General features: G+C 50.3%; 1 protein-coding gene across 5 annotated transcripts in view; it reads right to left on the minus strand.

Annotated features, from left to right (window-relative positions):
* pacsin3 (protein kinase C and casein kinase substrate in neurons 3) overlaps nt 1–26,657 on the minus strand; it is a 144,296-nt gene that overhangs the window by 99,739 nt on the left and 17,900 nt on the right. Inside the window, exon 1 of one of the 5 annotated variants that reach the window (XM_038807244.1) lies at nt 3,540–3,749. The exons of 3 other annotated variants lie outside the window; for them this stretch is intronic. The gene's annotated coding sequence lies outside the window, so the exon portion shown is untranslated. Of the gene's footprint in view, nt 1–3,539; nt 3,750–26,657 lie in introns of those variants that run through there. One more of the 5 variants, XM_038807246.1, reaches the window with a different exon arrangement.

Raw genomic sequence — 26,657 nt, forward strand, 5'->3', positions numbered from 1 at the left:
ACCCAGGTTGATAGGGTTGTTAAGAAGGCATATGATGTGTTGGCTTTCATTAACAGGGGGATTGAGTTTAAGAGCCGCGAGGTTTTGCTGCGGCTTTATAAAACTCTAGTTAGACTACACTTGGAATATTGTGTCTAGTTCTGGTCGCCTCATTGTATGAAGGATGTGGATGCTTTGGAGAGGGTAGAGAGGAGATTTACTAGAATGCTGCCTGGATTGGAGGGCATGTCTTATGAAGAAAGGTTGAGGGAAAATGAGAGGCAGTCTACTTTAGCAGGCGGAATAGGAAAGCGAAAATTATTTAAATGGAGAGAGACTGCACAATGCTGCAGTTCAGAGAGATCTGAGTGTCCTTGCACATGAATCTCAAAAAATGAACATGCAGGTTTAGCAAGTAATTACGAATGGGATGTTGGTATAAGGGAAATGAAGTGTAAAAGTAGCAAATCTTGCTACAACTGAACAGGGCATTGGTGAAACCACAACAGGAATACACGTTGTCAGGGGAAGTCACGGTAGCAGATACATTAACGGCGTTCAAAAGGCATTGTGACAAACACATGGATAGGATAAGGCACAAGGAAATGCTGAGAGTTTTGGCAAAGGTTGATATCACGACCAGTACAGGCTTGGAGGGCTGAAGGGCTCTTCCAGTGCAGTATTGTTCTTTGTTTTTGTTGTGTACAGTTTGGCTTTAACTTAAGGAGGGACATACTATCAGCGGAAACACTTCAGAGAAGGTTTGCAAGGCTGATTCCTAGATGAAGGGCTTCCTCATGAGGGAAGGTTGATCAAACTGAGCCTGTACTCAGTGGAGTTTAGAAGAATGAGGGTAAAGAAGAAATAAGGGGTAAAATTCTTAAGAGGGTCAGGAGTAGAGGGACCTGGGTGGAGATGTTGCAGAGATCATTGAAGGTGGCAGGACAGGTGGGGAGAGCACTTAACTTAAACTGCACATCTTTGGACTGTGGGAGGGAACTGGAGCACCCGGAGGAAACCCACACAGGCACGGGGAGAACTCCACAGACAGTCACCTGAGGCTGGAACTGAGCCTGATGCTGTGAGGCAGCAGTGCGAGCCATTGTGCCACCAGAGTGCAGAAGTTCACAAGAATGGCTTCAGGAATGAGAAACTTCAGTTCTGAGGATAGATTGGAGAGATTGGGACACTTCTCCTTGGAGAGATTAAGGCTAAGAGGAGATTTGATGGAGATGTTCAAAATCATGGGAGAGCTGGAAAGAGTAAATGGGGAGAAACTGTCCCTGCTTGTAAAAGGATAGAGAACGAGAGGACACATATTTAAAGTGATTTACAAAATAAGCAAATGTGATGTGAGAACAAACTTTTTCACACAGCGAGTGGTTTGGGTCTGGAATGTGCAGCTTGGAAGTGTGGTGGAGACAGGTTCAATCAAGGTATTCAAGAGGACACAAGATATGTATTTAAATAGAAACAATGTTCAGGGGTACGGGGAAAAGGCAGGAGAATGGCACTAAGTCATGATGCTCATTTGGAGAGTGAGGGCAGACATGATGGGCCAAATGGCCTCCTTCTACACCGTAGTGATTGTATGATCTTATTGAAACAAAGGATTCAGAGGGAGCGTCCCAGGATAGATACTGAAAGGATATTTCCCCTTACGGGGGTGTCTAGAGCTAGGGGCCACAATTTAAAAATAAGTGGTCTCCCATTTAAGACAATGAGGAGGGAGAGAAATTTCTTGTCTCTCAGGGTCATTATGTTTGGAATTCTTTATCTCAGAGGAGTACAGGCTGGGTCACTGAATATATTCAAGGCCCAATCAGAGAAGTTTGATCGACAAGTGAGTCGAGGGGGAGGCAGGAGCAGGAAAGCAGAGTTATGGCCACAATCAGATCAGCCATAATCTTACTGAATGGCAGAGCAGGTTTGAGGGGCCGAGTGGCCTCCTCCTGTTCCTATTTTTCAGGATCATGTGATTCTCCAAGGGACGTGTTCTGACGCCAAGAAGGTCACTGCTAGATTGAGTGGGTAAAACTGGAGAAGGTCGAGTTCAATATGAATAGGTGTGAGAACATCCACTTTGGTCCCAAAAAACATAAATTAATCAGCCCAAATCCTCCTACAAAATCTCCAACCCTCCTGGACTCATTCCTCCAAATCACCCATAACTCACTCACACATAAACCTCTTCACTGTCCCGAATCACCCAGGACTAACACATCAATACCATCCCCTATCTCCCGTCCACATCTAACCTAACACACCCCTCGTCATTTCAACCTGCCCCAAAACTCCTATTTTGCACCGAGACCCCCCCCCATCTCCCTCTCCCAGAGACCCACCCATCTCCCTCTCCCAAAGACCCCCATCTCCCTCTCCCAGAGACCCCCCCATCTCCCTCTCCCAGAGACTCCCCCATCTCCCTCTCCCAGAGACCCCCCCCATCTCCCTCTCCCAGAGACCCCCCCCATCTCCCTCTCCCAAATACCCCCCATCTCCCTCTCCCAGAGACCCCCCATCTCCCTCTCCCAGAGACCCCCATCTCCCTCTCCCAGAGACCCCCCATCTCCCTCTCCCAGAGACCCCCCATCTCCCTCTCCCAGAGACCCCCCATCTCCCTCTCCCAGAGACCCCCATCTCCCTCTCCCAGAGACCCCCCATCTCCCTCTCCCAGAGACCCCCATCTCCCTCTCCCAGAGACCTCCCATCTCCCTCTCCCAGAGACCCCCCATCTCCCTCTCCCAGAGACCCCCCCCATCTCCCTCTCCCAGAGACCCCCCATCTCCCTCTCCCAGAGACCCCCCATCTCCCTCTCCCAGAGACCCCCCCATCTCCCTCTCCCAGAAACACCCCCATCTTCCAGAGACACCCCCCATCTCCCAGAGACCCCCCCCATCTCCCTTTCACAGAGACCCCCCCATCTCCCTCTCCCAAAGACCCCCCCCATCGTCCTCTCCCAAAGACCCCCCATCTCCCTCTCTGAGACCCCCTCATCTCCCTCTCCCAGAAACCCCCCATCTCCCTCTCCCAGAGACCCCCCCATCTCCCTCTCCCAGAGACCCCCCCATCTCCCTCTCCCAGAGACCCCCCCATCTCCCTCTCCCAGAGACCCCCCCCCATCTCCCTCTCCCAGAGACACCCCCCATCTCCCTCTCCCAGAGACCCCCCCCCACCTCCCTCTCCCAGAGACCCCCCCCCATCTCCCTCTCCCATAGACCCCCCATCTCCCTCTCCCAGAAAAACCCCCATCTCCCTCTCCCAGAAAAACCCCCATCTCCCAGAGACCCCCATCTCCCTCTCCCAGAGACCCCCTCCCATCTCCCTCTCCCAAAGACCCCCCATCTCCCTCTCCCAAAGACCCCTCCCCCATCTCCCAAAGACCCCCTCCCCATCTCCCTCTCCCAGAGACCCCCAGCCTCCCACACCCCCACCTCCCAAAGACCCCCATCACCCACTCAGACCTCCCTCCCCTCCTCTCCAGTCACCACCTCCGCCCCGCCGGACTGGCGGAGTGAGGCTCCCGGCCCCGCGCTCCCCCAGCCGCACTCCCGACTCACCAGCTCCGGCACTCGGCCCAGTCCAAGGAGCTCTCACTGCTCCACTCGACTTCCCGAGAAACCTCAACTCGGAACAGAGGGAAACTCCACCCGGAGCCGGCACTCCGCGATCTGCTGCCTTTTAACACAATCTAACTCAGACAGTGATTTACTGTGTCCCACCGTTTACTGCTCGGGTTTAACCCCTTCACACCCTGTAACCCAGTGATTTACTGTGTCCCACCGTTTACTGCTCGGGTTTAACCCCTTCACACCCTGTAACCCAGTGATTTACTGTGTCCCACTGTTTACTGTTCGGCTTTAACCCTTTCACACCCTGTAACCCAGTGATTTACTGTGTCCCACTGTTACTGCTCGGCTTTAACCCATTCACACCCTGTAACCCAGTGATTTACTGTGTCCCACTGTTACTGCTCGGCTTTAACCCCTTCACACCCTGTAACCCAGTGATTTACTGTGTCCCACCGTTTACTGCTCGGCTTTAACCCATTCACACCCTGTAACCCAGTGATTTACTGTGTCCCACTGTTTACTGTTCGGCTTTAACCCTTTCACACCCTGTAACCCAGTGATTTACTGTGTCCCACCGTTTACTGCTCGGCTTTAACCCCTTCACACCCTGTAACCCAGTGATTTACTGTGTCCCACTGTTACTGCTCGGCTTTAACCCATTCACACCCTGTAACCCAGTGATTTACTGTGTCCCACTGTTTACTGTTCGGCTTTAACCCTTTCACACCCTGTAACCCAGTGATTTACTGTGTCCCACTGTTACTGCTCGGCTTTAACCCCTTCACACCCTGTAACCCAGTGATTTACTGTGTCCCACTGTTTACTGTTCGGCTTTAACCCATTCACACCCTGTAACCCAGTGATTTACTGTGGCCCACTGTTTACTGCTCGGGTTTAACCCTTTCACACCCTGTAACCCAGTGATTTACTGTGTCCCACTGTTACTGCTCGGCTTTAACCCATTCACACCCTGTAACCCAGAGATTTACTGTGTCCCACTGTTTACTGCTCGGCTTTAACCCATTCACACCCTGTAACCCAGAGATGGATGTGGTATATCTGGATTTCCAGAAAGCCTTTGACAAGGTGCCACACAAAAGGTTGCTGCATAAGATAAAGATGCATGGCATTAAGGGTAAAGTAGTCGCATGGATAGAGGATTGGTTAATTAATAGAAAGCAAAGAGTGGGGATTAATGGGTGTTTCTCTGGTTGGCAATCAGTAGCTAGTGGTGTCCCTCAGGGATCTGTGTTGGGCCCACAATTGTTCACAATTCACATAGATGATTTGGAGTTGGGGACCAAGGGCAATGTGTCCAAGTTTGCAGATGACACTAAGATGAGTGGTAAAGCGAAAAGTGCAGAGGATACTGGAAGTCTGCAGAGGGATTTGGATAGGTTAAGTGAATGGGCTAGGGTCTGGCAGATGGAATACAATGTTGACAAATGTGAGGTTATCCATTTGGGTAGGAATAACAGCAAATGGGATTATTATTTAAACAATAAAATATTAAAGCATGCTGCTGTGCAGAGAGACCTGGGTGTGCTAGTGCATGAGTCACAGAAAGTTGGTTTACAGGTGTAACAGGTGATTAAGAAGGCAAATGGAATTTTGTCCTTCATTGCTAGAGGGATGGAGTTTAAGACTAGGGAGATTATGTTGCAATTGTATAAGGTGTTAGTGAGGCCACACCTGGAGTATTGTGTTCAATTTTGGTCTCCTTACTTGAGAAAGGACATACTGGCACTGGAGGATGTGCAGAGGAGATTCACTAGGTTAATCCCAGAGCTGAAGGGGTTGGATTATGAGGAGAGGTTGAGTAGACTGGGACTGCACTCGTTGGAATTTAGAAGGATGAGGGGGGATCTTATAGAAACATTTAAAATTATGAAGGGAATAGATAGGATAGACGCGGGCAGGTTGTTTCCACTGGCGGGTGAAAGCAGAACTGGGGGACACAGCCTCAAAATAAGGGGAAGTTGATTTAGGACTGAGTTTAGAAGGAACTTTTTCACCCAAAGGGTTGTGAATCTATGGAATTCCTTGCCCAGTGAAGCAGTTGAGGCTCCTTCATTAAATGTTTTTAAGGTAAAGATAGATAGTTTTTTGAAGAATAAAGGGATTAAGGGTTATGGTGTTCGGGCCGGAAAGTGGAGCTGAGTCCACAAAAGATCAGCCATGATCTCATTGAATGGAGGAGCAGGCTCGAGGGGCCAGATGGCCTACTCCTGCTCCTAGTTCTTATGTTCTTATTTACTGTGTCCCACTGTTTACTGCTCGGGTTTAACCCCTTCACACCCTGTAACCCAGTGATTTACTGTGTCCCACTGTTACTGCTCGGCTTTAACCCTTTCACACCCTGTAACCCAGTGATTTACTGTGTCCCACTGTTACTGCTCGGGTTTAACCCCTTCACACCCTGTAACCCAGTGATTTACTTTGTCCCACTGTTTACTGCTCGGGTTTAACCCTTTCACACCCTGTAACCCAGTGATTTACCCTGTCTCCACTGTAAGGGTCCTTCTTTTCCCTTATTTCCCATATCTTTTGTTTTGCCGTTTCATTTTTGATCCATGGATAATCATGGACACGTATCTTTAACACGAGCAGCAGTATACTTTTGTGTCAGTGCTCACTCCTAGGGGCAGTGGCTTTGTGGTTAGCACGGTTGTTTCACAGCACCAGGGTCCCAGGTTCAATTCCCGGCTTAAGTCACTGTCTGCACGTTCTCCCCGTGTCTGCGTGGGTTTCCTCCGGGTGCTCCGGTTTCCTCCCACAGTCTAAAGATGTGCAGGTTAGATGGATTGGCCATGAGAAATTGCCCTTAGTGTCCAAAAAAGGTTAGGTGGGGTTACGGGGATAGGATCGACATGGGGTCTGAAGTGGGATGCTCTTTCCAAGAGCCAGTGCAGACTCGGTGGGCCAAATGGCCTCCTTCTGCACTGTAAATTCAATGAGAAGGACGATATGGGTACAGAAATCAGGGAGAAGGACTCTGAACAAACACAGGACATCCTGAAGGGGGAGGGTGAACAGCCAGAGGTCGTAGTACACATAGGTACTGATGACATAGGCAGGAAGAGTGATGAAGTCCTGCAGAAGGAGTTCAGGAATTAGGCAGTAAGCTAAGAAGCAGAACCTCTTGAGTTGTAATCTCAGGATTAGCCCCTGTGCCATGTGCCAGTGAGGCTAGATATAGGAGGCAAGTGCAGTTAAACACGTGGGGTGGTGTAGGAGGGAGGGTTTCAGATTTCTGGACCATTGGAATCTCTTCCGGGGCAGGTGGGACCTGTACAAGAAGTATGGGTTACATCTAAACTGGAGGGGCACCGATATCCTGGCTGGGAAGTTTGCTGGAGTCATTCGGGAGGATTTAAACTAGTATGGCAGGGGGTGGGACCCAGGGCATTAGCTTAGAAGGTGTCATAACTGAAGGGGAAATAGAGAACCAAAATGAGGGAGGTGGTCAATGCAGGACTGAGGGTGTTGTACCTGAATGCGTGCAGTATACGGAACAAGGTAAATCAGCTTGTTGTGCACATTGAAATTGGCCGGTACCATGTTGGTGGGCATCACAGAGACGTGGCTGCAAGGGGATCAGGGCTGGGATCTAAATATACAAGGATATGTGCCCTATTGAAAGGACAGGCAGATGGGCAAAGGGGGCGGGGTTGCGTTGTTCGTAAGGAATGAAGTTAAATCAATAGCAAGGAGCGATATAGGATCAGAAGGCATAGAATCTCTGTGGGTAGAGTTGAGGAATCGCAAAGGTAAAAAGACCCTGATGGGAGTTATGTACAGGCCCCCAGCAGTAGTCAGGATGTGGGGCAGAAAGTAAATCAGGAGATAGAGAAAGCATGTAAAAAAGGCAATATTACAATAATCATGGAGCACTTCAATATGCAGGTGGACTGGGAAAATCAGGTTCGGAGTGGATTCCAAGATAAGGAATTTGTGGAATGTCTAAGAGATTTTTTTTGGAACAGCTTGTGACAGAGCCTACTAGGGAACGGGCAATTCTGGATTTGGTGATGTGTAATGAGGCAGACTTGATTAGGGATCTTAAGGTGAAGGAACCCTTAGGGAGCAGTGGCCACAATATGATAGAATTTACCCTGCAGTTTGAGAGGGAGAAGCTGCAATCAGATGTAACGGTATTACAATTAAATAAGGGTAACTACAAAGACATGAGGGAGGAGCTGGCCAGAGTTGATTGGAAAGGAGCTGAGCAGGGAAGACAGTGGAACAGCAATGGCGGGGGTTTTTGGGGGTTATTTGGGAGACACAACAGAAATTCATTCCAAGGAGGAAGAAACATGCTCAGGGGAGGACAAGGCATCCATGGCTGACGAGGGAAGTCAAGGACAGCATAAAAGCAAAAGAAAAGGCATGCAAAGTGGTGAGGATTATTGGATTGGATTTGTTTATTGTCATGTGTACCAAGGTACAGTGAAAAGTATTTTTCTGCGAGCAACTCAACGGATCATTTAAGTACATGAATAGAAAAGGAGATAAAATAAAATACATAATAGGGCAACACAGGGTACACAGTGAACTAGATAACACCGGCATGGGGTGAAGCATGCAGGAGTGTAGTGTTAATGAGGTCAGTCCATAAGAGGATAGTTTAGGAGTCTGGTAACAGTGGGGAAGAAGCTGTTTTTGTGTTTGTTCGTGCGTGTTCTCAGACTTTTGTATCTCCTCCCCGATGGAAGAAGTTGGAAGAGTTAGTAAGCTGGGTGGGAGGGGTCTTTGATTATGCTGCCCGCTTTCCCCAGGCAGGTGTACATGGAGTCAATGGATGGGAGGTAGGTTCGTGTGATGGACTGGGCAGTATTCACGACTCTCTGAAGTTTCTTGCGGTCTTGGGCCGAGCAGTTGCCATACCAGGCCGTGATGCAACCAAATAGATGCTTTCTATGGTGCATCTGTGAAAGTTGGTAAGAGTTAATGTGGACATGCAGAATTTCCTTAGTTTCCTGAGGAAGTATAGACACTGTTGTGCTTTCTTGGTGATAGCATTGCCGTGGGTGGACCAGGACAGATTTGTGGAGATGTGCACCCCCGAGGAATTTGAAACTGCTAACCATCTCCACCTCAGCTCCATTGATGCTGACAGGGGTGTGTACAGTACTTTTCTTTCTGAAGTCAATGACCAGCCCTTTAGTTTTGCTAGCATTGAGGGATAGATTATTGTCGCTGCACCACTCCACTAGGTTCTCTATCTCCCTCCTGTATTCTGACTCGTCGTTATTCGAGATCTGACCCACTATGGTCGTATCATCAGCAAACTTGTAGATGGAGATGGAACAAAATTTTGCTACGCAGTCGTGTGTGTACAGGGAGTATAGTAGGGGGCTAAGTAAACCAGGGGGCTATAAACCAGGGGCTGGTTTAGCTCACTGAGCTAAATCGCTGGCTTTTAAAGCAGACCAAGCAGGCCAGCAGCACAGTTCGATTCCCGTACCAGCCTCCCCGAACAGGCGCCGGAATGTGGCGACTAGGGGCTTTTCACAGTAACTTCATTTGAAGCCTACTCGTGACAATAAGCGATTTTCATTTTCAGTATGCAGCCTTGAGGACTATTGTGGAGGAGGTGTGGCTGTTTATTCTTACTGATTGTGGTCTGTGGGTTCGAAAGTCGAGGATCCAGTTGCAGAGTGAGGAGCCAAGTCCTACGTTTTGGAGCTTTGATATGACCTTGGCTGGGATTATGATATTGAAGGCGGAGCTGTAGTCAGTAAATAGGAGTCTGATGTAGGAGTCCTTGTTGTCGAGATGCTCTCGGGATGAGTGCAGGGCCAGGGAGACGGGTTGCGGCGGTATGCAAATTGTGGTGGATCAAGGCATTCTGGGAGTATGGAGGTGATGCACTTCATGACCAACCTCTCAAAGATTAGTGGGAGAGGGCAGCACGGTGGCCTAGTGGTTAGCACAACTGCCTCACGGCGCTGAGGTCCCAGGTTCGATCCCGGCTCTGGGTCACTGTCCGTGTGGAGTTTGCACATTCTCCCCGTGTCTTCGTGGGTTTCGCACCCACAACCCTAAAATGTGCAGAGTAGGTGGATTGGCCACGCTAAATTGCCCCTTAATTGGAAAACATAATTGGGTAATCTAAATTTATATTAAAAAAAATTCCAAAAAAAAAAGATTAGTGGGAAGCCAGAGGATTGAGAAAACCTTAAAAGCCAGCAGAGGACAACTGAAAAAGCAATAGGGGAGAGAAGATGAAATATGAGTGCAAGCTAGCTAGTAATATAAAAGAAGATAGGAAGAGTTTTTTTCAATATATAAAAGGGAAGTGAGAGGCAAAAATAGACATTGGACCACTGGAAAATGTGGCTGGAGAAGTAATAATGGGAAACAAAGAAATGGCAGAGGAACTGAATCAGTCTTTTGCATCAGTCTTTTCTTTAGAAAATATTTTATTGAGGCATTTGTAATTTTCACCGCACGGGCCGACACACGTAAAGAAAGAGAAAAAAAACCTACAGAACAACGCCCCCTACACTCCCCGCTCTATTCCCTAGCTGCCCGTAAACTATATTCTCTGTCCCGTTGTAACATTGCCATGCCTCCTGTTTTGCTCCTCCCCCCTTTTTCCCTCCTCCCCCTTACTGCTGACGTTCAATTTTCCTTGAAGTAGTCTATGAACGGCTGCCATCTCAGGGCAAACCCTTGAATTGATCCCCTCAAGCGAATTTAATTTTCTCCAGGCTGAGAAACGCTGCCATATCGCTGACCCACACCCCTGACTTTGGGGTGTGTCCCTCCATCCCAGCAAAATCCATCTCTGGGCCACCAGGGAGGAGAAGGCCAGAACATCTGCCTCCCTCCCCCCCTTGACCTCCGGATCCTCCGATACCCCAAATATTGGCAATTCTGGACTCGGAGTTACCCTTCCTTCCAGGACCTCTGGCATAACGTCCGCAAATCCCTGCCAGAATCCCCTCTATTTCGGACATGCCCAAAACATATGCACATGGTTTGCTGGGCTACCCCCCACACGCGCGCATCTCTCCACCACCCTGTCAATTAACCTGCCCATCCAGGTTACCGTCATGTGGGCCCTGTGGACCACCTTGAACTGGATCAAGCTAAGCCTGGCACACGGCGAGGATGAATTGACTCTCTTCAGGGCTTTTTCCCACAGCTCGAATTCTATCTTCCCACTCAGCTCCTCTTCCCACTTCCTCTTCACCTCCCTGATAGTGTAGCCACCTGGGGTGGCTACGTCCCGATTACAAAATGGACACTTGCAGAGAATGAACGGAAAAATGGACAATGCTGAGAAAGCAAGCAGGTGCAAGGTTTGTCTGTTGATTGGAGTTTGCAGCTCTCAGACAAGACCGATACTGCAAAGCCATTAGCATACTAATGAGCCATCCCCGGGGACAAAAGATAAACATTTAGGTAAACGATACTTGATGGAACCATCAATTCACAGACACGTGTTTCCGATGTGAATCTAGGCTTTAATCGACTTACTTCAGAGCCAGCCTGTTACCTGTCGATGAACTCGTAGTGACCCAGGCTGACTCTGGACATGGATACTTATACAGCTGCACTAGGGGGAGGAGTCGTGGGCGGAACCAAGGGTAGAGCCCAGTACAAGTTCCTAAGTGCTCCCAGCGCTACTCCCCCTAGTGGTAGGATGGCACAACTGCGCTTACAATAAAAGTGTGAATTAGTATATATACATTCATATATTACATTCACCACAATACTAAAGCAAACACCCCGGCGCCAGAGGAGACTAGAACAAAGCAGGCCAATGGCCACCTAGGGCCCGCCCAGCAATCAGGAGGAAATCGATACCAATGATCAGGATATGGTCCAATTAATTTAGACCAAATTCAAGGACCGCCCAAAAACGCGCGAAGCCCCCTTTGGGTAAAAGAAGAAACCCCCAAGAGAGAATCGTTCTTCTTGGCCTTGGCTCTCAGCGACGAGAGGCCTGCCTAGCAGCGGCACCAGAACAAGTAAGTTCAAAGTCAACGCACGCTACGAAATAGACGCTCCCAGCTACCATTCCGTACCAGTTCGACCCCAACAGCCTCAGAACCGGACAACGACCATTGTTCCTCTGACTGAGTGGGCGCCTGAAGCTAAGTATAGGCTTTAGTAATAGTGATAGTTTAGTTGGGAGAGTTTGTGCATGAGTATAATTGATTGTGTGTAAATAAATGAGCATTGATTTCGAACTTACTAACTGGTGTATCGAGTCTTTGATCAGTATTCGGTTTTGAACCTTGTGGCGGTATCGAAAGATACCTGGCGACTCTTGAGCAAACGTAATTAGAATTAAGGACAGCGACCATATTAACTGCCATAAACAGAGCCATTTAAAGAGAGTACACAACGGGCAACGGAGCCCCTTCCCACTCCATCAGCTCCTTGTATTTCTCCAAATGGAGCAGTTTTGGGCCACCTTCTCAATGTCGGTGTTGAGGCCTGGCCACCAGAGATAACTCCGGGCCAACATTTTCATTTTGGTCACACCCGGATGCCCATTGTATCAGCTCCTGTCCTTTTTCCAGGACAATCACACACGTTCATTGCTTCCGCACGGATCCAGCGCTGGGCACGTCCCCCACAAGAGGATACCGTCTTCCACCCTAAATTCTGACAGCTTGGAGGAAAATGCCCGCAACTCGCCTGGGAGCTGTCTATGCTGCCCTCCATACAGGACTATGTGCCGAACCTTTGACAGGACTGGCTCCGTCTGGGTCCACTCACGGATCTGTGATGCCGTGACAGGCAAGGAGTCCATAAAATTTAGGGTTGCAACCACCTCACCGGTCGTGGGGTTGGTTAATAAAGGCAATCAGCTCAGTGCGCCGGCATTCGCAATCTGGGTTCCTGGTTTGTGCTCCAGAGAATACTCGTAGGCAACGAGCAACAAAGCCCAGTGCTGGATCCATGCGAAAGCAATGGACGGTATTGGCTTACCCTCTCGGAAAAGTCCCAGCAGAGGCTTATGATCAGTCACGATAGTGAAGTGGCGGCCATACACATACTGGTGGAAGCGTTTCACCGCAAAGACCACCGCCAGGCTCTCCTTCGCGATCTGCGCGTACTTCTTTTCCGCTACAGTCAATGTGCGGGAGGCGAAAGCTATCGGCCGCTCGGCCCCGTTCTCCATCTTGTGGGACAGGACGGCTCCAATACCATACGGGGATGCATCACGCGTGATGAACGAAGGCTTTCCAGGATCATAGTGGGTTGGTAACCCAGACAATGACAATTGTTGTTTTACCCGCTGGAAAGCGGTTTCTTGCGGCTCACCCCAAACCCAGGTGTGATTCTTCTTTAGCAGAAGGTGCAACGGGGCCAGCGTAGTTGCCAGATTGGGGAGGAACTTCTCATAATAGTTTACACGGCCGAGAAAAGAACAAAGATGCAAAGTGTCAGTCGGGGCGGGGGTCTGTTGAATTGCGCGCACCTTCTCTGCGACGGGTGCAAACCTTCGCGGTCCACCCGATAACCCAGGTAGACTACTTCCTTCGCCTGAACGACGCACTTTGTGCAACGTAAACAGACCCCAGCCTCTGAAAAGCGTCTAAGGACAGCCTCCAAATTTTCCTGCTCCGACGTCCCTGTAATCAAAATGTCGTCTAAGTAGACAGCGACTCGGTAAACCTTTCAAGATGCCCTCCATGACGCGTTGAAAAATAGGGCAGGCAGAGGATACCTCAAAGGGCAACCGTGTATATTCATACAGGCCCCGATGTGTATTAATCGCTACTGTAGCCACCTAAGATGGACACTGGGCTAACAAGATGGAGAACTGCTAAGACTGCAGGGAAAAAGCAGTTTAGCCAAGACAAGCAGTCTGCAAAGACTGATTAGCATTTTGCACGCAGCAAAACTAGTTTCTGGCCAGGTGGAAGATCTCAACCAAAGGTGTTAATAGCAAAACGCTTTGCATATTAATGAGGCAATCCAGATCTGGGCACACACAATGGCAACATTTGGGTTTGAATAGATACTTTAAGTGGATGTCCAGACAGAGCGGCACCAAAGGTATCCACCACAAGAGACCGCCCCCTCCATCGAGGAGAGACCCTCACATTGGGGGATTCGAAAGATATCGATTGGGAGCTGATCCAATCAATACCTGAAGGTAAAAGCCCGCCCCAAAAAGGCACGGACATTGGGGGCCCTATAAAAGATAGACCCCCACACATGGTCCGGTCTGTTTTTGTGCTCCGGCTTTGACTTCGACCCAGAACTTCGACTTGTATCCTGACTCCAGCCGTTGAGCACCAGCCGCCGAACCGTAAGTGACAATACGACGCTCGCTACGCGAACCAGCCCCACTAGACCCCCAGCGACCAGCACACTCTCTGAAGGTTACAGACCAAGATCGGAACGAAGGCCTCGCTCCCTGACCTTGCCTGTTCCTGTTTAGTTAAGTATTCTGATCGCTTAGTTTAGTTGTAGCTTAGTCCCTTAGCATGTGCATGCGTATTTATTATATTTGTAATAATAAATACTAATCGTTTGGAACTTACTAATCGGTGTATAGTTTTATTACTTTGAACCTGACCTTGGAATATTTGTGAGGTGTTTATACGACACCTCGAGCTGACAATACACATACAGAGCCTAGCAGGGTTAAGCACACGGCCTTTAAACGGAGGCGTGTTAATACACTCCAATAAACGCGTATTACACTCAAGTAAAACGTGCAACACTACATATGGCCGGGAGGCAGGGTCCGGCTCCAACTGTAGGTAGTCGTGAGTCATATCTAATTTCATGAACGAGAGTCCGCCTGCAAGCTTCGTGTAGAGATCTATGCGAGGCATTGGATATCGGTTGAGCCGGGAAGCTATATTCACTGTAAGTTTAGTCGCCGCACAAGTGAACTGTGGCATCTGGCTTCATTACAGGTACAATTGGTGCTGCCCAGTCAGCGAAACGGACGGGCCTGATAATACCCAAGTTCCCCAAATGAGTGAGCTCCCCTTCTCCCTTCTCGAGCAAGGCGTAAGGCACCTGGAAATAGCGCAGCGTGGTTCCTGGTTCGACTTGGATACGGGCTACGGCCCGTACTTGGGCCGTAATTCAATTCCCGACTTGGGTCACTGTCTGTGCGGAGTCTGCACGTTCTCCCCGTATCTGCGTGGGTCTCCTCTGGACGCTCTGGTTTCCTCCCATATGTCCCGAAAGATGTGCTTGTTAGGTGAGTTGGATATTTTGAATTCTCCCTCTGTGTATTCGAACAGACACCGGAATGTGGCCTCTCGGGGATTTTCACAGGAACTTCATTGCAGTGTTAATATAAGCCTACTTAATAATAGAGATTATTTGATTAGAAATGAGGAGGAAGTCCCGGTGTCTGAAGTGGGCCTGAGACAAGAGCCATATACGGTCTGATGAAAGATTGGAACGGATCCTTGGCAATTCTGGCCAAGAATTCCTCCTCCATCCATCTCAGACATCAAGATTCCCATCTCACATCAAACTCAGACACCAGGATTCCTCCTCCATCCAACTCAGAATCCAGGATTCCTGCCTCACATCCACGTCACACTCCAGGATTCCTGCCTCACATCCACCTGAGACTCCAGGATTCCTGCCTCACACCCACCTCGCACTCCAGAAATTCTCCCTCACACCTACCTCAGACACTAGCCTCACAACCACCTCATACTCCAGGGATGCGATTTAGCGGAAATATTTCTAAGTGTCATTTCTCGCGGATTGGGCTGGGAGTTTTTTCCATGCCTCTGTCTATGATGTTCTTTGTGATTCTTGTTCTCAGGATGGAAATGAAATGAAATGAAATAAAATGAATGAAAATCGCTTATTGTCACGAGTAGGCTTCAATGAAGTTACTGTGAAAAGCCCCTAGTCGCCACATTCCGGCGCCTGTCCGGGGAGGCTGGTACGGGAATCGAACCGTGCTGCTGGCCTGCTTGGTCTGCTTTAAAAGCCAGCGATTTAGCTGAGTGAGCTAAACCAGCCCCAGTGAGCTAAACCAGCCCCAGTGAGCTAAACCAGCCCCGGATGTTCACAAAGACCACAGAAGCTAAGTTCATTCATAACAATACTTATTGAAACTCGACCACTTACTCCTATAGTAAACAATAATCTATTAATCTACAATCTCACTTTACTAACACAAATCTCCACACTCTATAACTGTACTCTACGCTATCTAGGCCTTTCCTCTGCACTTTCTCCAGCATGGTAGCATAAGTGGATAGAACGGGGCAGCACGGTAGCATGGTGGTTAGCATAAATGCTTCACAGCTCCAGGGTCCCAGGTCCCAGGTTCGATTCCCTGCTGGGCCACTGTGCGGGGCCTGCATGTTCTCCCCGTGTCTGCGTAGGTTTCCTCCGGGTGCTCCAGTTTCTTCCCACAGTCCAAAGACATGCAGGTTAGGTGGACTGGCCATGATAAATTGCCCTTAGTGACCAATAAGGTTGGGAGGGGTTATTGAGTTACGGAGATAGGGTGGACGTGAGGGCTTGAGTGGATCAGTGCAGACTCGATGGACTGAATGGCCTCCTTCTGTACTGTATGTTCTTTGTTCTTTCCCAGACGTCTCTGAGTCAGTGCTTTATATAGTTCTGTATGTAGCTCCATCTAGTGGTTAATTATGATATGATATTATCCCTTTGTATTCTGAACATTTCACATAATGTCACATCTCATTTTCTTTGAGAAACATTTTTGAAATTCTTTCTAACATTCTTTTTACATACATTGCCAAGAATGCGTTCATACAGTTCATGCATAATGTTATATCATAATTGCAATTACAGAGTTGCACTCCTTAGTGTTTTACAAGTTTAGTCAATTTGGTTGTTTTCTTGTCCTTTTTGACCTTCTCAATGTACTTGCAGTGTCATTGGAATTGTCTCTTGGCTGTTCCTTATGTCTATTCGATAACAACGCTGTTGGTAAGTCAATGTTATAAAACATGGTGTCTGGGTTTGTTGTAGTTGGTTCTGGAAACTGCAGCAAACTCTACTTTTAATAATGCTCGTCGATTTGTAGAAAACATCAGTCCAGCCGCAGTTTGTACCACATACGATCGTGGTGCATCCTCATTTGACATCTTTGCTGCACCTGACCAACCATCATCTGGATTTTGTATCCTGACAACATCTCCTTATTTCAGTGGCGGTAATTGTTTTGCATGCCTGTCATAGTATGCTTTTCACTTGCATTGCTGTTGCTTTATTTTTTTCATGTATTAACTGCTCATCCATGTTTGGAATTTTTATGGCATGCAATGTTGTTCGAATCTTCCTTCGCATGAGCGTTTGGGCAGGCGACAAACCTGACGACAAAGGAATAGCTCTGTAGCTTATCTGCGCTAGCGACAATTCCTTTTTATCATCAAATGCCTTTAAGAACAGTTGTTTTCCTATTCCGACTCTTTTCTCGGCTTTCCCATTGGATTGGGGATATAATGGACCAGAGGTAACGTGTTGGAAGTTGTATCCTTCTGCAAATGACAACCATTCTCAATGACTGAAACAACGCCCTGTCCATTATCCGTAATGACTTTTAATGGAATGCCATGTCGAGCAAACACAGACTTCGCCGCTCTTATGACTGAGTGAGCAGTTGAATCGGACAACATTACGATTTCAGGATAATTGGAATAGTAATCAATGATTATTAAATAATCATTCCCTCTGAAATAGAAGAGGTCCATCCCTGTTCACTTGGCCACTGGTTTGTGATGATCTCACTTGCTACAAAGGTTTCTTTACACTGGGCTGGTTGATGTGTTTGACATTTACACTTCGTTGTCAACATGTCTATTGATGCCTCGGCAATTTCCTGACTGTCAACACTTCTCTATCCCTTGATGCCCTTCATGTCTCTTTTCCAGAATATTTCTTCGTAGGCAGGTCGGTATTACAATTCTGTCTCCTTTCAACAGGAATCCGTTTACAATAGTCAGGTCATCCTTGATATTTTGAAAACTGTTGCAGTTGCCATTAGGCCACACTTCTCTTAGGTTTTTGATCATCCGTTGAAGTATTGTGTCTTTTTCAGTTTCATCCCGTATTAAACTTAGCTTTTCATCAGACACAGGTAATAAGTCTGTGGCATGTGCTTCCAAATTGAGTACTACCTCCAATGCTTTCTCAGCATTGTAACTCGTAGCTCTTGACAATGCATGTGCTACAACGTGCGAAGGCTCCTCAATGTCATTATGATGCCGGCCATGGAAGGGAGACGGAGATAGTGGTGCCATTGGATGCGGAGAAGGCCTTTGATAGGGTTGAGTGGGAGTATTTGTGGGAGGTGTTGGAGAGGTTTGGGGAGGGGTTTATCCGTTGGGTGAGGCTGCTCTACGAGGCCCCGATGGCGAGTGTAGCCACAAATAGGAGGAGGTCGGAGTACTTTCGGCTGTACCGGGGGACGAGACAGGGGTGCCCCCTGTCCCCCTTGCTCTTCGCGTTGGCGATTGAGCCCCTGGCCATGGCATTGAGGGAGTCAGGGAACTGGAGGGGCCTGGTGCGGGGTGGGGAGGAGCATCGAGTGTCGCTGTACGCGGACGACCTGTTGCTGTATGTGGCGGACCCGGTGGGGAGGATGCCGGAGGTGATGAGGATTCTTAGTGAATTCGGGGGTTTCTCTGGGTATAAGTTGAATCTGGGCAAGAGTGAGTTGTTTCTGGTGCATCCGGGGAATCAAGAGGAGGGGATTGGTACGCTCCCACTGAAGCAGGCAGGGAAGAGCTTCAGGTACCTAGGGTTCCAGGTGGCTGGGAGCTGGGGGGCCCTGCACAAGCTCAACTTCACAAGGTTAGTGGAGCAGATGGAGGAGGAGTTTAAGAGGTGGAATATGCTACCGCTGTCACTGGCGGGGAGGGTGCAGTCTGTTAAGATGACGGTGCTCCTGAGGTTTTTGTTCCTGTTCCAGTGCCTCCCCATCCTTATCCCGAAGGCCTTTTTTTAGGAGGGTCAACAGGAGTATCACGGGATTTGTGTGGGCGCATGGGACTCCGAGGGTGAGAAGAGTGTTCCTGGAACGGGGTAGGGATAGGGGGGGGCTGGTGTTGCCCAACCTCTGTGGGTACTATTGGGCTGCCAACGCAGCGATGGTGCGTAAGTGGGTAATGGACGAGGAAGGGGCAGCATCGAAGAGGATGGAGGCGGCGTCATGTGTGGGCACGAGCCTGGAGGCGCTGGTAACGGCGCCGTTGCCGCTCCCTCCAACGAGGTATACCACGAGCCCGGTGGTGGCGGCTACCCTCAAAATTTGGTGGCAATGGAGACGGCATAGGGGAGAAGTGGGGGGCTCGATGGAGGCCCCGATATGGGGGAACCATTGGTTTGTCCCAGGGAGCATTGATGGCGGATTTCTGTGCTGGCTCAGTGTAGGAGTTAGGAGGTTGAGGGACCTGTTTGTGGAGAGGAGGTTCGCGAGCTTGGGGGAGTTAGAGGGGAAGTTTGGGGAACATGTTTAGGTACATGCAGGTGAGGGCGTTTGCCAGGCAGCAGGTGGAGGGGTTCCCCTTGCTGCCCCCACGAGAGGCGCGGGATCGGTTGCTCTCGGGGGTGTGGGTTGGAGGAGGGAGGATTTCGGACATATTCCGGGTGATGCAGGAGGTAGATGAGGCCTCGGTGGAGGAACTGAAGGGTAAATGGGAAGAGGAGCTGGGTGAGGAGATTGAGGAGGGGACGTGGGCGGATGCCCTGGAGAGAGTGAATTCCTCCTCTTCCTGTGCGAGGCTTAGCCTCATACAGTTCAAGGTGCTGCATAGGGCCCACATGACTGGGACGAGGATGAGTAGGTTTTTCGGGGGCGAGGACAGGTGTGCTAGGTGCTCGGGGAGCCCAGCGAACCACGCCCATATGTTTTGGGCGTGCTCAGCGCTGGGGGAGTTTTGGAAGGGGGTAGCAAGGACGGTGTCAAGGGTGGTGGGATCCAGGGTCAAGCCAGGCTGGGGACTTGCAATTATTGGGGTTGCAGTGGAGCCGGGAGTGCAGGAGGCGAAAGAGGCCGGTGTTCTGGCCTTTGCGTCCCTAGTAGCCCGGCGGAGGATCTTGCTCCAATGGAAGGATGCGAGGCCCCCAAGCGTGGAGGCCTGGATCAATGATTTGGTGGGGTTCATTAAATTGGAGAAGGTACAAATGTGAGCGGTGCCAGAGAGGCCCGGCCAACCACGCCCACATGTTCTGGTCTTGCCCCAGACTTGTGGAGTACTGGACAGCCTTCTTCGAGGCTATGTCCAAAGTGGTGGGGGTGAAGGTGGAGCCATGCCCGATAGTGGCGGTCTTCGGGGTTTCAGACCAGCCAGACCTATTCCTGGGGAGGAGGGCGGACGCCCTTGCCTTTGCCTCCCTGATTGCCCGCCGTAGAATCCTGTTTGGCTGGCGGTCAGCAGCACCACCCAGAGCTGCAGACTGGCTGTCCGACCTCTCGGAATCTCTCCAAATGGAGAAAATCAAATTCGCCATCCGAGGGTCGGACGACGGCTTCCACAGAACGTGGGAGCCATTCATGCAACTGTTCCGGGACCTGTTTGTGGCCAACGTACATGAGGAAGAATAGTCGGGTGGCCAAGAACCAGGGGAAAATGGACGGGAATCGGGGGAAGGTAGCCGGGGGGAGGGGGGGGGGGGGGGCTACGGGCTCGGTATGGGGGTTTGATGGCAAGCCAAGGCCCAAAACCAAACTATAAATAAATGCCTATAAACATGTGCCTCGGCCATATTGGGGAATGTAAAATATGTATGCTGGCTAAAGGGGGCGGCCACAATTATTGTTATGAAGATGCTTACCTGTAAATATTCATGTTAAATTTTTGTGTTTTCCTTTTTTTTTTCTCTCTCTCTAATAACTTGTAATTTGTCATATATAAAATATGAAAACTCAATAAAAAAACATTTATAAAAAATAAAATTGGAGAAGGTGAAATTTGCCCTGAGGGGATCAGTACAAGGGTTCTTTAGGCGGTGGCAGCCTTTCCTGGACTTCCTGGCGGAACGGTAGGGAAATAGGCCAGCAGCAGCAGCAACCCGGGGGAGGGAGGGAGGGAGGGAGGGGGAGGTTTGGATCGGTGGGAGGGAGAACTGTGTATAGGGGTTTGTGGGATGTGGCGGGTGTTATCTCTTTCCCTTTTGTTGTTTGGGTGTTCTTTTGTTTTTTTCTTTTGTTTGTAGTTGCTTTTGAAGTTGGGTGGGTATTGTTCTTGGGGTGTTACCGCGGTTGTTTTGTTAATAGAGTTGAGATGTTTATATTTTGTAAAAATTTTAATAAAAATTATTTTTTAAAAAAGACAATGCATGTGCTACAAGTAGTTATTTTCCCGGGGTATAGACTAATGTGAAGTCATATCTACATAGTTCCAACATCGAACGTTGATGTCCCGGCGACATGTCATTGAGATCTTTCTTTATTAAGTTGACCAGAGGACGATTATCTGTTTCCACAAGGATGAGCGACAGGCTATACACACAGTAATGGAACTTGCTTATGCCCATTAACAAACCTAGGCATTTTTTCTCTGACACACTTGGTGTATAGTGTTCAATTCTGGTCACCACACTACCAGACGGATGTGGAGGCTTTAGAGAAGGTGCAGAAGAGATTTAGCAGGAAGTTGTCTGGTATGGAGGGTGATGAGACCATCAATTCACAAGACACGTGATTGGAAGTGAACAGTGGTTTTAATAGTCTTACAACTGGGCCTGCCTGCGACGAGATGAACTGGCAGCAGGCTCACGACTGCAGATCTTTATGCTTTCGGTTAGTGGGAGGAGCCATGGGCGGAGCCAAGGGTGGAGCCCAGTACAAACCCCTCATCATGATACAACACAGTGTGAATTACTAGGTTTATAATTGACCACATTCACCCCCGTCAAAAAATCAAGTCCGGCGGGGGTGATGAGTCTACAAATTGAGCCAGTCTGGCGGCCGAGTCGTCCTTTGGGATCGGCGAAGCACCGGGATTGCAGCCTCTTCTGGTGGTTGGGTGGTGGCGGTCGGTGAGGGTACGATGGTGGACTCCGGGGGTGATTCGGTCCGAGATTCGTACCCGACTGGTTCGACTGGCGACGGGCAGCGCTGGAAACCCATAGGCGCGGGGGCGCGGAGCACGGGCAGTGAACCTGTAGGTGCGGGGGCGCAGGGCGCAGAGGGTTGTGCGGGGCGTAGTGTGAGGGGTACCTCGGCGGTAGTAGTGGTGCGATTGGATCCTGCAGGCGGCAGGTCCCGGAGGGAAACAGTGTCCTGACGGCCGTCAGGGTATTCGATGAAGGCGTATTGGGGGTTCGAGTGGAGTAGGAGCACTCTCTCTACGAGTGGGTCAGTTTTGTGTGCCCGGACATGCTTCCGGAGGAGAACCGGGCCCGGTGTCTTCAACCACGCTGGGAGCGAAACCCCCATGGTAGTGCCCCTAGAAAAAACAAATAGCTGTTCGTAAGGGGTCTGGTTGGTGGCTGTACATAGGAGGGACCTAATAGCGTGGAGCGCGTCGGGGAGGACCTCCTGCCAATGGGAGGTCGGGAGATTCCTGGACAGGTGGGTCAGTAGGACGGTCTTCCAGACCGTCGCATTCTCCCTCTCCACCTGCCCGTTCCCCCTGGGGTTGTAGCTGGTAGTCCTGCTCGAGGCGATGCCCTTGTCGAGCAGGTACTGACGCAGCTCGTCGCTCATAAAGGACGAACCCCTGTCGCTGTGTACGTAGCTGGGGAAACCGAACAGGGTGAAGATGCTGTGCAGGGCTCTGATGACTGTGTGGGAGGTCATATCGGGGCACGGGATAGCAAAGGGGAAGCGGGAGAACTCGTCGATGACGTTCAGGAAGTATACATTCCGATTGGTCGAGGGGTGTGGCCCTTTGAAATCGATGCTTATACGTTTAAAGGGCCGGGAGGCCTTTTCCAGATGGGCTCTGTCTGGTCTATAGAAGTGCGGTTTGCACTCCACACAGATCGGGCAATCCCTGGTGATGGCTTTTACCTCCTCAGTGGAGAAAGCAGATTTCGGGCTTTCATGTAGTGGGCGAGCTGGGTGACCCCCGGATGGCAGAGGTCATTGTGGGTAGCTTTCAGGCAGTCGTCTTACGCGCTGGCGCACGTGCCGTGGGACAGGGCATCTGGGGCTCGTTGAGCTTCCCCGGTCGATACATAATATCGTACTTGTAGGTGGAAAGTTCGATCCTCCAACATAGGATCTTATCATTTTTAATTTTGCCCCTTTGTGAGTTGTCAAACATGAAGGCAACCGATCTTTAGTCGGTGATGAGGGTGAACCTCCTACCTGCGAGGTAGTGCCTCCAGTGTCGTATAGCTTCCACGATGCTTGTGCTTCCTTTTCGACTGAGGAGTGTCGAAGTTCCGAAGCGGAGAGGGTTCGGGAGAAAAAGGCGACTGGTCTCCCTGCCTGATTTAGTGTGGCTGCAAGAGCGACCTCTGAGGCATCGCTCTCCACCTGAAAGGGGCCAGATTCATCCACCGCCCGCATGGCCGCTTTGGCAATGTCCTCCTTGATGCAGGTGAAGGCCTCGCGAGCCTCATCTGACAGAGGAAAGAGTGTGGCCTTAAATAGTGGGCGGGCTTTGTCCGCATACTGAGGGACCCACTGAGCATAATACGAGAAAAATCCCAGGCGCCTTTTGAGGGTCCTGGGACAATGAGGGAGAGGGAGTTGTAAGAGGGGGCGCATACGGTCCAGGTCGGGGCCCAGGACTCCGTTTTCCACGACATAGCCGAGGATGGCTAGCCTGATCGTGCAGAAAACGCATTTCTCCGTGTTATACGTAAGGTTGAGTTTCTGGGCAGTCTGGAGAAATCAATGGAGGTTGGCATCGTGGTCCTGCTGATCATGGCCGCAGATGGTGACGTTGTCCAAGTATGGAAACGTGGCCCGCAGCCCGTACTGGTCCACCATTCGGTCCATTGCTCGTTGGAACACCGCGACCCCATTCGTGACGCCAAAGGGAACCCGGAGGAAATGGAAGATGCGGCCATCTGCCTCGAATGCCGTGTAGTGGCGGTCCTCCGGGCGGTTTGGGAGCTGGTGGTATGCAGACTTCAGATCCACCGTTGAGAAAATGCGATACTGGGCGATCTGATTCGCCATGTCTGCAATCCTGGGGAGGGGGTACGCATCAAGGAGTGTGAACCGATTAATGGTCTGGCTATAGTCCACTACCATTCGTAATTTTTCCACGGTCTTGACGACCACCACCTGAGCTCTCCAGGGGCAGTTACTGGCCTCTATGACCCCCTCACGTTGGAGCCTATTGACCTCGGTTGTGATAAACACCCTGTCCTGCAGACTGTATCGCCTGCTGCGAGTGGCTACGGCTTTGCAGTCCGGAGTGAAGTTGGCAAAGAATGGAGGGGGGTTGATTTTTAGCGTCGCTAGACTGCAGATAGTGAGTGGAGGTAGGGGCCCGCCGAAGCCGAGTGTGAGGTTTTTGAGGTTGCACTGGAAGTCGAGTCCCAGTAAGAGTGGGGCGTACATATGGCTGGAAGTTTGAGTAGCTGGCGCCCTGAATTGTTAGGGTCGCGATGGTGCGCCCTTGGAGGTGAACAGAGTGTGAGCCCGAAGCGAGGGAGATCGTTTGCCGTGCAGGGAAAATAGGGAGCGAACAGCTTCTTACCAGATCTGGGTGTACGAAGCTCTCGGTGCTCCCGGAGTCGAAGAGGCACGGTGTACTCTACCCGTTGATTTTAACGGTCATCATCGAGTTGCGGAGGTGTTTCGGACGCGACTGGTCCAATGTGACCGCGCTGAGTTGTGGGTATTCGGCGGCTCGATCAGCTATGCTGGAGTGGCCCCGAGATAACTGTCTGCTGAGGTCATAGTCTTCGAGGTGAGTTTGAGAGTTTGGATCCCAAGATGGCCGCCCCCGTGGATCGCACGTGGCGGGTGGCGAGGAAGATGGCGCCCAAGATGGCGGCCCCCATGAGTCGCACGTGGCCAACCGCGTGGAGGAGGGTTGCCAAGATGGCGGCCCCCATGAGTCGCACGTGTCGGGTGGGGGCAGAGTCGGCATACAGGCCGCAGCATTTTGGGGCCTGCGAGTTTTGGAAGCGAGTGCTCTGGGCTGCAGGAGAGTTTGGAGAAGGGGATTTCTTCGCCAGGCAGACCCGGGCATAGTGTCCTTTGCGACCGCAGCTGCTGCAGGTCGCGTTGCGGGCCGGGCAGTGCTGCCGTGGGTGTTGGGGCTGCCCACAAAAATGGCACACTGGGGCTGCGTAGTGGGTGGGTGGCCGCGCAGCGCAGACCTGGGGCAGTCGCTGGTCGGGGGCCCAGGATGGGGTCGCTTGGTCCACGGGGAACGAGGTGAGGCTGCGGAACGAGACCTCCATGGTTGTAGCTAACTCTACAGTGTCCTCCAAGTGCTGGGCCTCTTTTTCAAGCAACCGCTGGCGCACATAGTTTGACCTGAGCCCTGCCACGTACACATCTCGGACAGCGAGCTCCGTATGCTGGTCGGCTGATACAGCTTGATAATTGCAGTCCCAAGCTAAGGCTTTTAGATCGCGCAGGAATTCGTCCAGCAACTCCGCGGGGCGCTGGCAGCGGGTCGTAAAAATGTGGCGCGCGTAGACCTCGTTGATGGGCCTCACGTACATTCGATCGAGCATGGCCAGGGCTGCTGTATACGAGGTAGTACTGTTAAGTTGAGTAGAGATACGGTGGCTCACCCTTGCGTGCAGTAGGCTGAGTTTTTGCTCCTCCGTAGTTTCTGAAGTGCTTGATTCAGCCAGGTAGGCCTTGAAACATCTGAGCCAGTGTAGAATGATTTCTTTTGCCTCTGCAGCCAGCGGGTCGAGTTCTAGTCGGTCAGGTTTGAGGGCTGATTCCATAGTCGTTTTCTTCAAGTTTCCTAAGACTATTAAATTGATGAGACCATCAATTCACAAGACACGTGATTGGAAGTCTTACAACTGAGCCTGCCTGCGACGAGATGAACTGGCAGCAGGCTCATGACTGCAGATCGTTATGCTTCTGGTTAGTGGGAGGAGCCATGTGTGGAGCCCAATACAAATTCCTCATCTCCCCCTATGGGCAGAGCCACGCAACGGCTCGAATACAGAGCTCACAAGGACACAATACATATGATACAACACAGTGTGAATTACTAGGTTTATAATTCACCACAGAGGGCATTAGCTATGAGGAGAGGTTGAATAAACTTGGTTTGTTCTCACTGGAACGAAGGAGGTTGAGGGGCGACCTGATAGAGGTAGACCAAATTATGAGGGGTATAGATAGAGTGGTCAGAGACTTTTTCCCAGGGTAGAGGGGTCAATTACTAGGGGGCATAGGTCTAAGGTCCGAGGGACAAGGTTTGGAGGAAATCTACGAGGCAAGTTTTTTTACACAGAGGGTAGTGGGTGCCTGGAACTTGCTGCTGGAGGAGGTGGTGGAAGCAGGGACGATAGTGACGTTTAAGGGGCATCTTGACAAATACATTAATAGGATGGGAATAGAGGGATACGGACCCTGGAAGTTCAGAAGATTTAACTTTCGACGGGCAGCATGGTCGGCGTAGGCTTGGAGGGCCGAAGGGCCTGTTCCTGTGCTGTACTTTTCTTTGTGCATATCTCTGCTCCGTCGGATTCATAGCACAAGATGCATACACAACAGGTTTCCATAGATTATTTTCTGTCACAAAACTGCACCAATGCCATTCTGATTGGCATTCGTAGATATTTTTGTTTCCTTCGTGGCAGGCCGGGTGGAGGAGGTAAAGATGAATACCTTGCCACGGTTTTTATTTTTATTTCAGTGCTTGCCAGTCTTTTTGCGAAAGCATTTTTTTATGGGGGTGGAATGGTTGATTTTGAGGTTTGTCTGGGCAGGTAAAGTAGCAAAAAGGGCAGCACGGTGCTCCAATGGTTAGCACTGCTGCCTCACGGCGCCAAGGTCCCGGGATTGATCCCGGCTCTGGTTCAGTGTCCGTGTGGAGTTTGCACATTCTCCCTGTGTTTGTGTGGGTTTCACCCCCACAACCCAAAGATGTGCAGGATAGTAGATTGGCCACGCTAATTTGCCCCTAAATTGGAAAAATGAATTGGATACTCAAAATTTAAAAAAAGAAAAGAAAAGGGAACATGGCCAGGGTTTGAAAGGTGGTGTTCCAGAGAGGGTGAAAACCA

Source organism: Scyliorhinus canicula, chromosome 9 (genome assembly GCF_902713615.1).
Source record: "Scyliorhinus canicula chromosome 9, sScyCan1.1, whole genome shotgun sequence".
In the NCBI taxonomy this organism is placed as follows: Eukaryota; Metazoa; Chordata; class Chondrichthyes; order Carcharhiniformes; family Scyliorhinidae; genus Scyliorhinus; species Scyliorhinus canicula.